A 14,125-nucleotide genomic window follows, 5' to 3' on the forward strand; every position below is an offset into this window, starting at 1 on the left:
AGGGTGTTCAGGGCAGGGCTTTGAAGGGCTGAGCTGTCTAGCCGACTGCCGGGTACTCCGAGTTCTGGTCTTGACCAGACCCGCTGCCCTGGGAGGCCAGCATGTGTCCTTGGACCATGCTGGCCTCTCTTCTGGAGGACTCTGCATCCCTGAGGGTTGTTGGCGTGGTGTCCTCTGCGTTGGTCAATAGTCACATGAAGTATGCTTTCCTTTTGCTGCAAAAGTGATTTTTCAGGACATAGCCAATCCATTGCATCACTCAGCGTTCCTTACAGGAAGGCCCAAGTGAGCAAATTTTATGAGAAAGTATTGTAAGGGGAAAACTTTGTCCCTGTAGAACAAACAGTCTGCTTCCTGCAGATAGTAATGGGTCAGATTTCTTCTTCCGCCTTGGCTGCCTTGAGACGTCTGTAATCGTGGCATCTGTTGCCGCTCAGTTCTGCCTTTTACAATCTCTGTTTTCTGTAGCCTAGCATTTTACATCTTTGAAGGATGTTGCCTCCTACATTCTCAGTCTATCATTACTGATAAAATAGAAAACGAGGGAAGAAGCAGACCTGGTGGCCATGAGGGGTGGTACCATTGCTGTGCTTGAGTATGGGCATTGTCTCTAGTTTCCCAGCAGCTGGGGCAGAAAGGGAGGGTTTACAAGACTGTCTCCACAAGAAGGAAGCAGAGCAATGTTGTAAGAGAAGCCAGGCAGCAAGCCCTGAGCTTGCGATAGAGGCCCCTGCAGCAGTTCCGGGTGCAGAGAGACCGGGAATCTAGGCACTGATTGCAGCTCCACCATCAGAAGCTGTGTGACCCTGGAGGAGTCTCTTCTTAACCACCTGTGACTGTTGGACTATTATTATTTGGATGTGAGATGCAAGCAGGAGCTCTGAAGATCAGAGATGCTAGGACCTCTGAGATCACAGGGGGAAGGTGGGAGAAAGAGAGTGGGGAGACGATCAAGAGAAGCTGAGAGGAAGGAACACTAGGAAACATTTGAAGTGATGAATGTTTATTTTGATTGTGGTGATGGTATCACACTGTATGTATATGTCCAAACTCATCAAATTGCATACGTTAAACATGGGCAGGTTTTTTTTTTGCTGTATCAATATCTCAATAAAGCTATAAAAATGAACTGTTATACATCAGTAAGACAAAGTTAGATAGCCCACTATGAAAATCTGAGAGATTTGAACAGGCACATTACAAAGGATAATACCCAAATAACCAATAAGGATGAAAAGTTGTTCACCCTCACCAGTTACCAAGGAAATACAAAATAAAACCACAATGAGGCCAGGGGCGGTGGCTCACGCCTGTAATCCCAGCACTTTGGGAGGCTGAGGAGGGTGAATCACTTGAGGGCAGGAGCTGGCCAACATGGCGAAACCCCGTCTCTACTAAAAATACAAAAATTAACTGGGCATGGTGGTGGGCGCCTGTAATCCCAGCTACTCGGGAGGCTGAGGCAGAGAATTGCTTGAACCCGGGAGGCAGAGGCTGCAGTGAGCCGAGATTGTGCTACTGCACTCCAGCTTGGGTGACACAGCGACACTGTCTCAAAACAAAAACAGCAAACAAACGAACAAACAAAACCCCCACAATGAGACAGCTAGCTCTACATCTCCATCAGCATGGCTAAAACAAAAAAGACTAAATTGTTGGAGAAACAGAATTTCTCATACATTGCTGAGGGTTACACAAATTGGTAGAGATACTTTGGAAACTATTTTGACATTAAGTATCAAATATGAAGATTCTCATATCCTATATCCCAGGCTTATGCCCAACAGCAATGCATGCATATGAGCACCAAGAGATATGGTCAAGGGTGTTCATAGTAACTTTATTTGTAATATCCAGAATGGAAACAACCCAAGTGCCCATCAACAGTAAAATGTATACATAAGGCCCGGCCCCGTATCACGCCTGCAATCCCAGCACTTTAGGAGGCCAAGGCAGGCGGATTACGAGGTCAGGAGATTGAGACCATCCTGGCTAACACAGTGAAAACCTGTCTCTACTAAAAATACAAAAAATTAGCCAGGCGTGGTGGTGGGCGCCTGTAGTCCCAGCTACTCGGGAGGCTGAGGCAGGAGAATGGCGTGAACCTGGAAGTGGAGCTTGCAGTGAGTCAAGATCACGCCACTGCGCTCCAGCCTGGGCGACACAGCATGATTCCGTCTCAAAAAAAAAAAGTATACCTAAATTATGGTGTATGTAGACAATGGAATTCTACACAGCAATGAGAATTTATGAACTACCAGAAATGCATGCAAAGCGTGAGAATAGAGAATAGAGCGTGGTACTTAGTAAGTGCTCAATAAATATGAGCTTGCATTATGCTTGTTATGGACGGGGAGGATGAGCAAGTATTACGAAGACCTCTAGCTCCATAAGTGTTAATACAGTGTTGATAAGGATTTGGAGACATTTCACAAGATGAATAACAGAAATCAGACACGAAAGAAAGAATACTGTATGGTTCTAGTTAGATTAAGTTCAAAATCAGGCAGAACTAAACTATAACATTAGATATTTACAGTGTGGTAGGCCAGGCATGGTGGCTCAAGCCTGTAATCCCAGCACTTTGGGAGGCTGAGGTGGGTGGATCACTTGAGGCCAGGAGTTTGAGACCAGCCTGACCAGCATGGCAAAACCCCATCTCTACTAAAAATACAAAAATTAGCCAGGTGTGATGATGCACTCCTGTAATCCAGCTACTCAGGAGGCTGAGGCACAAGAATCACTTGAACCCAGGGGATAGAGGTTGCAGTGAGCTGAGATCCTGCCACTGCACTCCAGCCTGGGTGACAGAGCGAGACCCCGTCTCAAAAAAAAAAAAAAAAAAAAAGGAAAAGAAAAAGAAAAGAAATTTCTAGTGTGGAGATAGAGGGGTAGGCATGAGAGAGGTTAGTGGGGTGGTAACAGTTCTCTTTCTTCACCTGGGTGGGGATTAAACAGGTATTTGCTTTATTATGATTTACTGAGTACTTTTAGTTTTTGTGAATGCGTGTATATGTACGTATATATTTTCTGTACATGTGTTATACTTAATAAAAAAGTTAAAAGTAAACAAATCATACACACACACACACACACACACAAAAGAGAGAGGCTGAGAGGAGTTGCTCACTTCTTTCTGGGGAGGAGGGTCTCCGCCATCTGGCATCCCACTAGGGGTCCTGGGAAGGAAGGAACTGAATCCAAGTGCTGGGCTCAGTCCACAGTCCTTAGCGTGCTCCTCACACACCTGCCGAGTTCCAACACCATGACAATCACCTCCCTGGCTCCTACTGTGAGTCTCAGGTGGCCCTGCACAGATGTCTCTCTCTTCCAGCCTCTCTGCAAACAAGCCCTGGAAGGCCACTTTCTCCCAGAGAGCCCAGGAGTCCAGGCAGCCCGAGGCCTCCTCCCTGCCAGCTTCCCTTTTGCTGTCTGCCTCCAGCTGTGACTTCTGTGCTTTGGCCAGAACAGCCATTGAGCTGTTGATTGGTTCATTGATTCTTCTTCTTTCTTCTTCTTCTTCCTCTTCCTCTTCTTCTTCCTCTTCTTCTTCTTCTCTTTTTTCATTGAGATGGAGTCTTGCTCTGTTGCCCAGGTTGGAGTGCAGTGGTGATCTTGGCTCACTGCAAGCTCTGCCTCCCGGGTTCACGCCATTCTCCTGCCTCAGCCTCCCGAGTAGCTGGGACTACAGGCGCCCGCCACCACGCCTGGCTAATTTTTTGTATTTTTAGTAGAGATGTAGTTTCACCATGTTAGCCAAGATGGTCTCGATTTCCTGACCTCGTGATCTGCCCACCTTGGCCTCCCAAAGTGGGGAGATTACAGGCATGAGCCACCCTGCCTGGCCTCATTTCTTCTTCTTTATTTTGAGGTGGAGTCTTGCTCTGTTGCCCAGGCTGGAGTGCAGGGGAGCAATCTCGGCTTACTGCAAGCTCCGCCTCCTGGGTTCATGCCATTCTCCGGCCTCAGCCTTCCAAGTAGCTGGGACTACAGGCACCCGCCACCATGCTCGGCTAATTTTTTTTGTATTTTTGGTAGAGACAGGGTTTCACCATGTTCGCCAGGATGGTCTCGATCTCCTGACCTTGTGATCCACCCGCATCGGCCTTCCAAAGTGCTGGGATTACAGGCGTGAGCCACCGCACCCGGCCTCTCATTTCTTCTTTTTAACAAACGTTTTATGAGCACATATTATGTGCCAGATGCTTTGTGAGGCACTGAGAGTACAATGATGAAGAGTTCCTGCCCGCACAGGGCCTACAGTCTGGCAAGCTCCTATAGACATTAGTCGGCCAATCCCTCAAATGACGAAAAACTGCAACAAAGGCTACAAGGGAGAGGCTGAGACTTAGTCCGCAGCACAGGGAACTGGAAATGTGTCTGTGCGGAAGTGATATGTGGCCTTCATGGATCGGAGGCTCAAGGAGTTAACTGGAGAGTCAGTGGGGGACGGAAGAGCATTCTAGGCAGAGGGAACAGCGTGTGCGGAGAATGCGTGGTGGTGATAGGTGAGGGTGGTGACAGGTGAGGGTGGTGATAGGTGAGGGTGGTGAGCACCACTGACAGAAAGAAAAAAAAAAAAAAACAAACCAGAGAGGCTGGTGCAGTGAGGCTGGCTGGGGAGGAGCTTACTGATTTGGCAGCACACTCCTGAGAGATAGGGTTTCACCCCCTGGCAAGGACTCTGGGAGATGAGGTCAACTTACTACTGGGATGGAACCTAGAAGCCCAGAAGAAACAGATTGCACGAAGTGAAGTTGCAAAGCCAGCCTTGCTGTGGCAGAGAGTAGAAGAGGGGAATAAAAGGCTCTGGGAGTGTGGCGTGCTGGAGGGGATATGGTGTGTATGGCCAGGAGATTATCCTGATACGTTCTTGGGGCAGGACCAGAGCACACATCATTTATAACCGAGGCAAAAGAAATGGGCTGGAGAGAGGGGCACGGACCCCCTAAACATGTGGGGAGGCTCTCCTCATGCCAGACTGGTGGTAGGAGGGGATTTTAGAGACCAGCCTTAGTGATTGCACAGGGTGGGGTGGGGTGGGCTGAAGGAGGATAGGACCCTGTCCATAGACACTGTCCATCATCTCTCGTGATGATTGTAATGAGCACAGGGTTGCAGCCAAGGAAACCTAACCTACAGAGCTAGGAGATGGTTAATAGAATACAGTGTTCCTAAGGGCAAATTAGATGAAGAGCCAATCCAGAAACTACCCAACTCGTGCCATCAGGAGAAACCAAGGATGGATGATCATAAGACTGGGCAGTTATGACTCCTTGTCTGGTTTCTGGACATGGAAGCAGAGGAAGAGAATGAAGAGGAGGTTGGGTCTCTGTGAGGAAGGAACCTGCAACACCACAACAGCATTAACAGGATTGATTTCCCCAGTCCTTTCCCAAAGGGACCTGTGGCCATTTGCTTGGAGAAGCTGTAGATGGGGGAAATGGTAGTAGCCAAACATTCAAGGGCTTTTAGACATGGAGCCTGAGTTGAGCTCGACACCCAGGAACAAGAAGCATCACCGTTAGAGTGATGTGTGGGGGTTTCGAAGCGTCTCCCTTTGAGCTTACTTACCCTTCCCTTGAGGGTGGGTTGGACCTAGTGACTCACTTCTCAAGAATAGATTATGGCAGAAGGGAAGGCCTGTCACCTCCAACGCTAGATGAGGGATTGGCACACTTTCGCTGAAAAGGGCCAGAGAGTAAATATTCTTGGCTTTGTAGGCGATATGGGTTCTGTTGCAATTGATTACTCAACTATGCCACTGTAGTGTGAAAGCAGCTGTAAACAATATGTAAAGGAATGGGTGTGACCAGATTTGGCCAGCAGGCTGGAGTTTGCTAACTCCTGGACTGGTTCATTAAAGGCATCCTGGGGGCCGGGAGCGGTGGCTCAAGCCTGTAATCCCAGCACTTTGGGAGGCCGAGACGGGCGGATCACGAGGTCAGGAGATCGAGACCATCCTGGCTAACCTGGTGAAACCCCGTCTCTACTAAAAAATACAAAAAACTAGCCGGGCGAGGTGGCGGGCGCCTGTAGTCCCAGCTACTCGGGAGGCTGAGGCAAGAGAATGGTGGGAACCCGGGAGGCGGAGCTTGCAGTGAGCTGAGATCTGGCCACTGCACTCCAGCCTGGGCAACAGAGCGAAACACCATCTCAAAAAAAAAAAAAAAAAAAAGGCATCCTGACTTCTTTTCTGTCCTCTCTTATATCAGTCTTTTTGGAGGAAGCCAGCTGCCATATCATGAGGTCAAGTGAGTAGCCCGAGGAGAGGTTCACATGGGTAGGTGCAGGACCTGAGGCCTTTTGCTTGCAGCCACGTGCATGAGCCATCTCAGAAATGGATCCTCTGTCAAGCCTCACCATCAGCTTAACTGCAACCTCATAAAAGATCCAGAGCTAGAACCAGCTGCTAAACCATGCCTAAATTTCAGATCCACAGAAATTATGAGAGGATAAGTGTTTTTGGTTCTAGGCTGCTAAGTTTTGGAGTTATTCATTACACAGCAATAGATGATATATCGGGGGACAAGTAGGGGCTGGGTAATAAGGTGTCCTAGCCAAGGTCTGAACTTAAAATGGCTTAAAGTTAATCACATACACCCAGTGGACATTTCCTTGATCCTGAGATGTATAATTGGGATTAAGAGGGAGTGCAACCCCCACCTTAGGTCCTTGGCCTGTGGGGGTAGGGCTATCAGAGTGGGAAAGGCCAAGTGGAAACCTCTGAAACTGCCCCTCCCCACCACCCCTCAGCCAAGAGTGAAAGTCAAAACAATATTTCATCCTGGGGGAATGGCCATTAGTGCTATCCTTAATCATTGAAAAAATGCAGAGGTGGTGGTCCCCTTCACATCTCCATTTAATTCCCCCACGTGGTCTTAGCAGAAACCGGACAGAATCTGGAGGGTGGAAGTAGACTACCACATACTTGACCAAGTAGAAGCCCCAGTTGCAACTGCCATCTGGATGTGGTGTCTTTGCTAGAGAAGATCAACACAGCCTCAGACACTTAATATATAAGCATGGACTTGGCAGATGCATTCTTTTCTATTCCAATCAGAGAAGAGGATCATAAGACAGTTCACATTCATATGAACTGGGCAGTAAAATAATTTGCAGCTTTGCTCCAAGGTCATATTAAATCTCCTGCATGCTGTCATATGATTTTTTTTGTGACAGGGTCTTCTTCTGTGCTCAGGCTGGAGTGCAGTGGCATGAACATGGCTCACTGTAGCTTCCACCTCCTGGGCTCAAGTGATCTTTTTGCCTCAGCCTCCCCAGTAGCTCTGACTACAGGCATGCACCATCACACCCGCTAATTTTTAAAAATTTTTATAGAGACGAGGTCTTGCCATATTGTCCTGGCTGTACTCAAACTCCTGGGCTCAAGCAATCCATCTACCTCAGCATCCCAAAGTGCTGGGATTACAGGTGTGAGCCACCACACCTGGTCTGTCATATGATTTGGAAGAGATCTAGATTCTCTGGACATCTGCAGTTCTATTTATCTGTCACATGGATGATATTGTGCTAATAGGGTCTGATGAGCAAGAAGTGGCTAGTTCTCTGGAGGCAAGATATGTGTGCTTCTGCTGGTGGGAGATAAACTCTACAAAGACTGGACGGGTATGGTGGCTCACGCCTGTAATCTCAACATTTTGGGAGGCTGAGGGAGGCGGATCACCTGAGGTCAGGAGTTCAAGACTAGCCTGGTCAACATGTCGAAACCCCATCTCTACTAAAAACACAAAAAATAGCTGGGCGTGGTGGTGGGCACCTGTAATCCTAGCTACTTAGGAGGCTGAGGCAGGAGAATCGCTTGAACCAGGTGGGTGGGAGTTGCACTGAGATGAGATTGCGCCATTGCACTCCAGGCTGGGCGACAGAGTGAGACTCGGTCTCAACACAAACAAACAAACAAACAAAAAAACTCTAGAAAGATTCAGAAGACTATGAAATTGGTAAAACTTTCAGGGTCCAGTGATCAAGGTGAATGGCAGGACATCCCTCCCAAAGTAAATGAAAGGTAGAAACCAGAGTCTTATTTGACATGTTAACTTTGAAATGTCCATGAGGAATTTCAGTGGAGATGTGAGTAGGCAGGTGGGGATAAGAGTCTGGAGCTCAGGGGAGACCTTTCACCCTATACCTCTCATCTATGTTATCTATGTGTGCATGAAAATACCTATCAATTACTTATCAACATCACCGAGGTGGAAGTGATCCCCCATGTCTCCCCTACGACGCCTCCCACTTTCTATCTTGTCTGTTGCTGTCTATGGGCAGGACTCCTTTCCAACACAGAGGTCATGCTCTGTTGGCAGGAGACACGTCCAACTCACTCTTGGATTCCCAGCAGCTCACACAGGGCTTAGCATGTAGTAGGTGTTTACTAATTATTTTTCAAATGAATAAACTACCCTATGCAGCTCTGTACACTGAATTCCAGCAGCGCCACGGGCAGAGTTCTAAGGCTGGAGGTGCACGCAACTTCCTGATCTGCTCTCTGGGCCGATTTGATTGGCTGGTGGGTGGTGCCGAGCCACAAGTTGAGCTTTCCCTGTGGGCTTCTCTTCCAGGGCTGTTTGTGGTTCCTTGTGGGTGCTCCGTTCAAATGCGTGATACAGAGTTGGTCTGAAAAGGAAAGTTTGTCTTAAAGAATTAATACACTTTAAAAAATATATTTCATATCTACAAGTATGTACAAAGTTTAATAAAATGCATATCTATGTATCCACCACCCACTTAAGGAAGAGTGTTGCCAGCATGGTGGGTGGACACCCTCTCCCTTTCGGGGGTCTTGATAAGGTCACTGTTTCAAGTTTGCCTGACACCAGAAACAGGTACAACTTAGCTGCTCAGGGACTGTATGAGTCCTTCTGCTAAACCATTGGGTTTCAGAAGACTTTTTTTTTTTTTTTTGGAGCGGAGCCCAGGCCGGAGTGCAGTGGGGCCCGGAGTACAGCCGGGCGATCTTGGCTCACTGTGACCTCCGTCTCCTGGATTCAAGCAATTCTCCTGCCTCAGCCTCCCGAGTAGCTGGGATTACCAACATGCACCAGCACGCCCGGCTAATTTTTGTATTTGTAGTAGAGACGGGGGTCTCACTGTGTTGTCTAGGCTGCTCTTGAACTGCTGACCTCAAGTGATCCACCCACCTCAGCCTCCCAGAGTGTTGGGATTACAGGCGTGAGCCACTGTGCCCGGCCGGGTTTCAGAACTCTTAAGGTCACCTGCCTTCATACCAAAAATGAGATGGGACCCTTGAACAAACAACAGAGTTTTAGCGGCACCGCTCTGCAGGTGGCTGTCCTCTGACTGGTAACTTTTGGAAGCAGATCAAATGTGCAGCATTGAACGGCATCCCATAGTGGGGAGGTGGATGGCGCTGGAGATTCTGGGTCTCTGCCTCAGGGCCCGGTGCCACTGCGCTGAAACCTCTGCAGTGCACGCTTCTGTCCATAGATGGCGCTGCTGGACTGTGCCGCTTCCCACCTGGTCCAGGTGTTCTGGGGAAAAGAGGCTTTTTGTATTTTGGAGATGATGGAAGAGAGAAATGCTTTAAATTGAAAAGTGAAACTCTGGCCCAAACTTAAAACTGGCAGCGCTATGTGCTAATTTCAGCTGCCTGCTCCTCTGAGCGTGGCTCCAGAGTTCACATTCTGCATGACTGGGCTGGTTGCATATGTGAAGAGAATAACAGAACCCGACCTATCTAGGGCTTTGGGAATAATGAAATAATTTGCTTTATATAAAGTGCTTAGAACAGTGCATATTACACGGTCATTGCTCAATAAAGTTCAATATTCTTTTTTTTTTTTTCTTGAGATGGAGTCTTGATCTGTAGCCTAGACTGGAGTGCAGTGGTGTGCTCTCAGCTCACTGCAACCTCTGCCTCCTGGGTTCAAGTGATTCTCCCACCTCAGCCTCCTGACTAGCTGCGATTACAGACGTGTACCACCATGCCCAGCTAATTTTTGTATTTTTCTTAGAGACGGGGTTTCACCATGCTGACTAGGCTGGCTTCAAACTCCTGACCTCAAGTGATCCACCTGCCTCAGCCTCCCAAAGTGCTGGGATTACAGGCGTGAGCCACCGCAACTGGCCTCTTTTCTTTTTTCATTTGCATTGTAGTGATCTATCTGAGAGAGTACCCTCTCTCCCCTGAGGGCAGAGACCATAGCTGACTGTAGATACCTGTGTCCCAGGGGCCTGGAGCAAAGCATGTGCTTCAAAAGCTAGTTCTCTCTCCACCCTGCCCCATCACATGGAGGAGGAGTCGCTGCATTCCATGTGTCTTCCATGGAGACCAGGCAGGGACTTAGAAAGAGCTCCATGGGTAGGCAGATTTGCAATCTGAGCTGTTCAAGAATGAAAGGGGCTTCCTGGTGAGGAAGTGAGTTGCTGGGCACTGGCGGTGCACAAGCAGAGTGCACTTGCCACACCAGATGCTGCAGAGGAGACCCTGGTTTCAGGCTGGACTGAGCAGTGCTGTCCTATCTGGAGGTCCCCTCTGTGAGTGAAATGCTAATTCACTATTGCAGGAGCTGTCATGCTTCCTGAGGTTGTGAGAGAGATGGGAAGGGGTGGGAAGATCTGAGGGAATCAGGAGGAGAAGGTGCCCTGATTCCAGAGAGTAGGAGAAGGTGAGAGGCAGCTCTAGGCCTTTATCCTCCTGTCAATATGTAGGAATGGTGGGGCTTCAATGTGGGGTGGGGTGTAGGTGTCTGTAGGTGGGTCTTTGACTTTGGCAGGGTCTGTGGTCAGCTTCCGGGTGAAAGTTGCCATCCGTGGGCCCCTCGTCTCCCATCATCCACTCTGCTCACTCTGTCTTCTGATGGCCTCTGGATTCGTTTGAGCGGCTCCTCTGCCCTCCTGGTTGCCCAGACCAGACACTTGGGTATCCCCTCCGATGCCTCCACTCCTCCTCCCCGCCTCAGTCCAACAGGCCTACTGGGAGACAGAAAGGTGATTTCAAGTACATGTTAAGGTGATCTCCTGGCCTCTGCCCTTGCCCCTGCAGCAGAGGTCCTGCTGAATCCTTAATCAGGTCATGTCACTTTGCTATGTGCCCCACTATGCTATGATGTGCATCTTCTGGTCTAAGTAAAGGAAAGCCAGGTCTTAATGTGAGCCTCTCGGGCTCTCAGCCCCCACCTCCCACCATGCTCTCTTCATCCATCACCCGCTCCCACCCTCGACGACATTGCTGGCTCTCCTGTCTCCTTCAGGTCTTCAGAGACATTACCTTCTAGTGAAGCCTTACCTGATTACACTATTTAAATGTGTGATCCCTCCGCCTGCTCCTCCATTCCTCTCTCCTGCATTATTTCTCTCCATAGCAGTCGCAGCCTAACATACTGTCTTTAAGACTGGCTGCATAATTTGTAGTCTCAATGCAAAATGAAAATGTGGGGACTTTCATTTAAAAATTATTAAGAACTCCCAGGCAGCAGAGCGGGGCCCTGGGTGGCTGCCTGGGCTGCCTGACCGCTTAGTGGCCCTCACAGTGTTCTGCTGGTTTACGGTCCTTCTTCCTCAGCCAAGAGGGAAGCCCTACTAGAGGAGGGATCTGGGCTTTGTCCACAGTAGTATTTTAGGATCTGCAGCATCTAGAATGGAGATTTCTTAAAGTGAGAAAGAAAAGACTCACATTAGAGGTCAGCACAGAGAAGGAGCACCTCACGCAGCCAGGGGGCGTGGGGAAAGGCTTCAGTGAGGACATGCGAGGCAGCCAGGTCTGGAAAGGTGGGTGCAGGGCTGGGGGAAGCCAGTTGGGGCCTAGGCAGCCTGTGGGCATGAGTGCAAGCACAGGGGTAAGAGAGTGCAGACCCCCGGGCTCTGCTGTTTCTCTGTGGAGCGGTGCTGGGGATTCAGATGTTACCCTATAGGGTTGGGGTTGCATGTGCCTTATGCGGGCCATAAGGAATCTTCCCGCTTCCCTGCCATGTCCCTTGACTCACCAGAGCTTCAGACGTGAGCGTCCTCCTCCTGCTGGCCTCCACCAGGACGCTGCTCAGGTCCCTCAGACCCAGCATGTCTGAGACGAGCTCTTCAGTCGCCTTCCCAGTCCCTTGGTCTCCCCATCCAGCCAGTGCCAGAAACCTGGGAGTCGCATGAGATCCTTTCTTCATCTCCAGCCCCTGGCCCCCCCATCACTGAGCTCGAGGCGACATCTACACTTCAGCCACACTGCCTGCCTCTGGCCACTGTGCTTTTGCTAGCGTGGTGCCAGGCCTGCCCTCCCCTTTCCTCTTCTCCTGGGTCGTGCCCTCTAATGTGGGCCTGGGTGTTCAGTAAGGTCTAGAAGCAGCGGGTGGCCAGGGGGCCTGGGGCACGGGGGACTCTTTTTTTCTGGCCTGGGGCCTGGATTGGGTCCTTGTCTCCTGTGTGTCCCACACCTGTCAGCTGAGGGCGCTCCTGCCCCACAGAACCCCGGCATCCCGGCTCCAAGTGGGGGCGGGGAGCTCTGGAGCCTCTCCTGGCGGCTGGGCCTGCTCAGCCTGCCTGGCGGGTCTGGGCGTGGGTGGTGGAGGCCAGAAGAGGGGGTGGGGAGGAGCACATCTGTGTGTGGGTGCGGGCCTCGAGGTGTGGGGGTGCAGGAGCTGGGTGTGTGCATGCAGCTTAGCTGTGTGTGTGTGGTGGGGACACAGGTCATGGTATGGGTTCTGTGGAGCCTGGGGACCTCACAGTAGGATTCCTTGGACTTAGGTGAAAGTCTGGGCCTGGCCCTGTCTGCCCTCCAGCCCCTTCCCCAGGGCACCCCACCTCGTCACCCACTTGAGGCAGATCTTCAATAGGCTGCCTTGGAGGGCGAGCTTTGAGGTGTAATCCACACTCTTCACCTTGGTCCATCCCTAAAAGGTTGTAGCCTCGGTGTCCTTGTCCTTGTAAGTACAATGGGGACAAGGACACCAATGTTGCAGAACTGTTCTAAGAACAGTGGGAAGCACCTAGGGCCTGGCCTCCACACAGTGGCAGGAGGGATGGTGGTGTCACAGCTGTGCCAGGCAGCAAGAGCTATACCCAGAGAGGCTGTGCCCTCAGGAAGCTGGAGGGCTGGAGGGTGGCAGAGGCCCACCACAAAGCTGTGGGGCAGGGGCGGGGAAAGGGCCATCAGACCACGGAACACGGTGGTCTGGGCTCTGCTTGTAGGAAAGATAGGATTTCACCAGGGAGTGCACTCCAGGCTGTGGGCGGCCTACAAAACCAGGGAGGTGGAAACTGGGGCCTTTGGACAGCAGTAGTGGTCTGGTGTGGTGGGCTCTGCTGGGGTCAGGCTGCCGGGTGGGACAGCTGAGTGCTGGGGCCTTGACCGCTAGTGAAGAGCCTATAGTGGAGGGGAGGGCTCCAGCCAGGGAGACCAGCTGGGGTGGGGGTAGGGGCCCGAGTGGTCAGTGGACAAGAGGTGCCGGGGCCTGGGCCTGGATGGCAGCTGGAGGGGAGAGGTTCACTGGGAGGAGAATCTCCTTTTCCTCTTGGAATGCACTGTAGGGAATTGAGGTTAGATGAGTAGAAGAACTTCCTGGCACAGATCTGGGGACGCCCTGGCCCAGGGGCCTGGCCCTCACCCATCCCTGGATCCCCTGCCTCTCCCCAGCTCCCACTGTCTTCAGACACCCCTTGCCCTTGTCTGGGCTTCTAGGGGTGAGCCCCACGCTGGCGGAGGCCTGCTGCAGGGTGAGAGTTATGTTCCAGCTCCACTGAGTGATAAGTGACACACTGCGATCTCTCTGGGTCTTCCTTGCCCACCATGGTGGGGGCGTGGGGCCCCTGCTCCATGGGCTGGGGCTTCTGACAAGACAGTGGCAGGCCAAGGGAAGGACCTACCAAGGCCACCTTGGCTTGAAGGCTGAGGGGGTGAGAGAGGGCTGGGCGGGCCTGGTGAGTCTGGGGCACCTGGGCCTGCCTGAGAAGGGTCCCTGGAGCCTTTTGACAGTGACTGCAGCACAAGGGCTTCAGGCTGAGGCTGAGGGAGGAGTCTCAGCAGCTTCCTGGGAAGCGGAGGAGGGTGCTGAGCTCAGCTTGTGTGTCCCTGAGTGGCAGGTCTGGGCTTTCTGGGAATGCAGCCTGGGCCTGAGGGCAGGCGAGGGAGGCCAGCCAGAGGCCCTGCACCCCCGCC

Source organism: Piliocolobus tephrosceles, chromosome 10 (genome assembly GCF_002776525.5).
Source record: "Piliocolobus tephrosceles isolate RC106 chromosome 10, ASM277652v3, whole genome shotgun sequence".
Lineage (NCBI taxonomy): Eukaryota > Metazoa > Chordata > Mammalia > Primates > Cercopithecidae > Piliocolobus > Piliocolobus tephrosceles.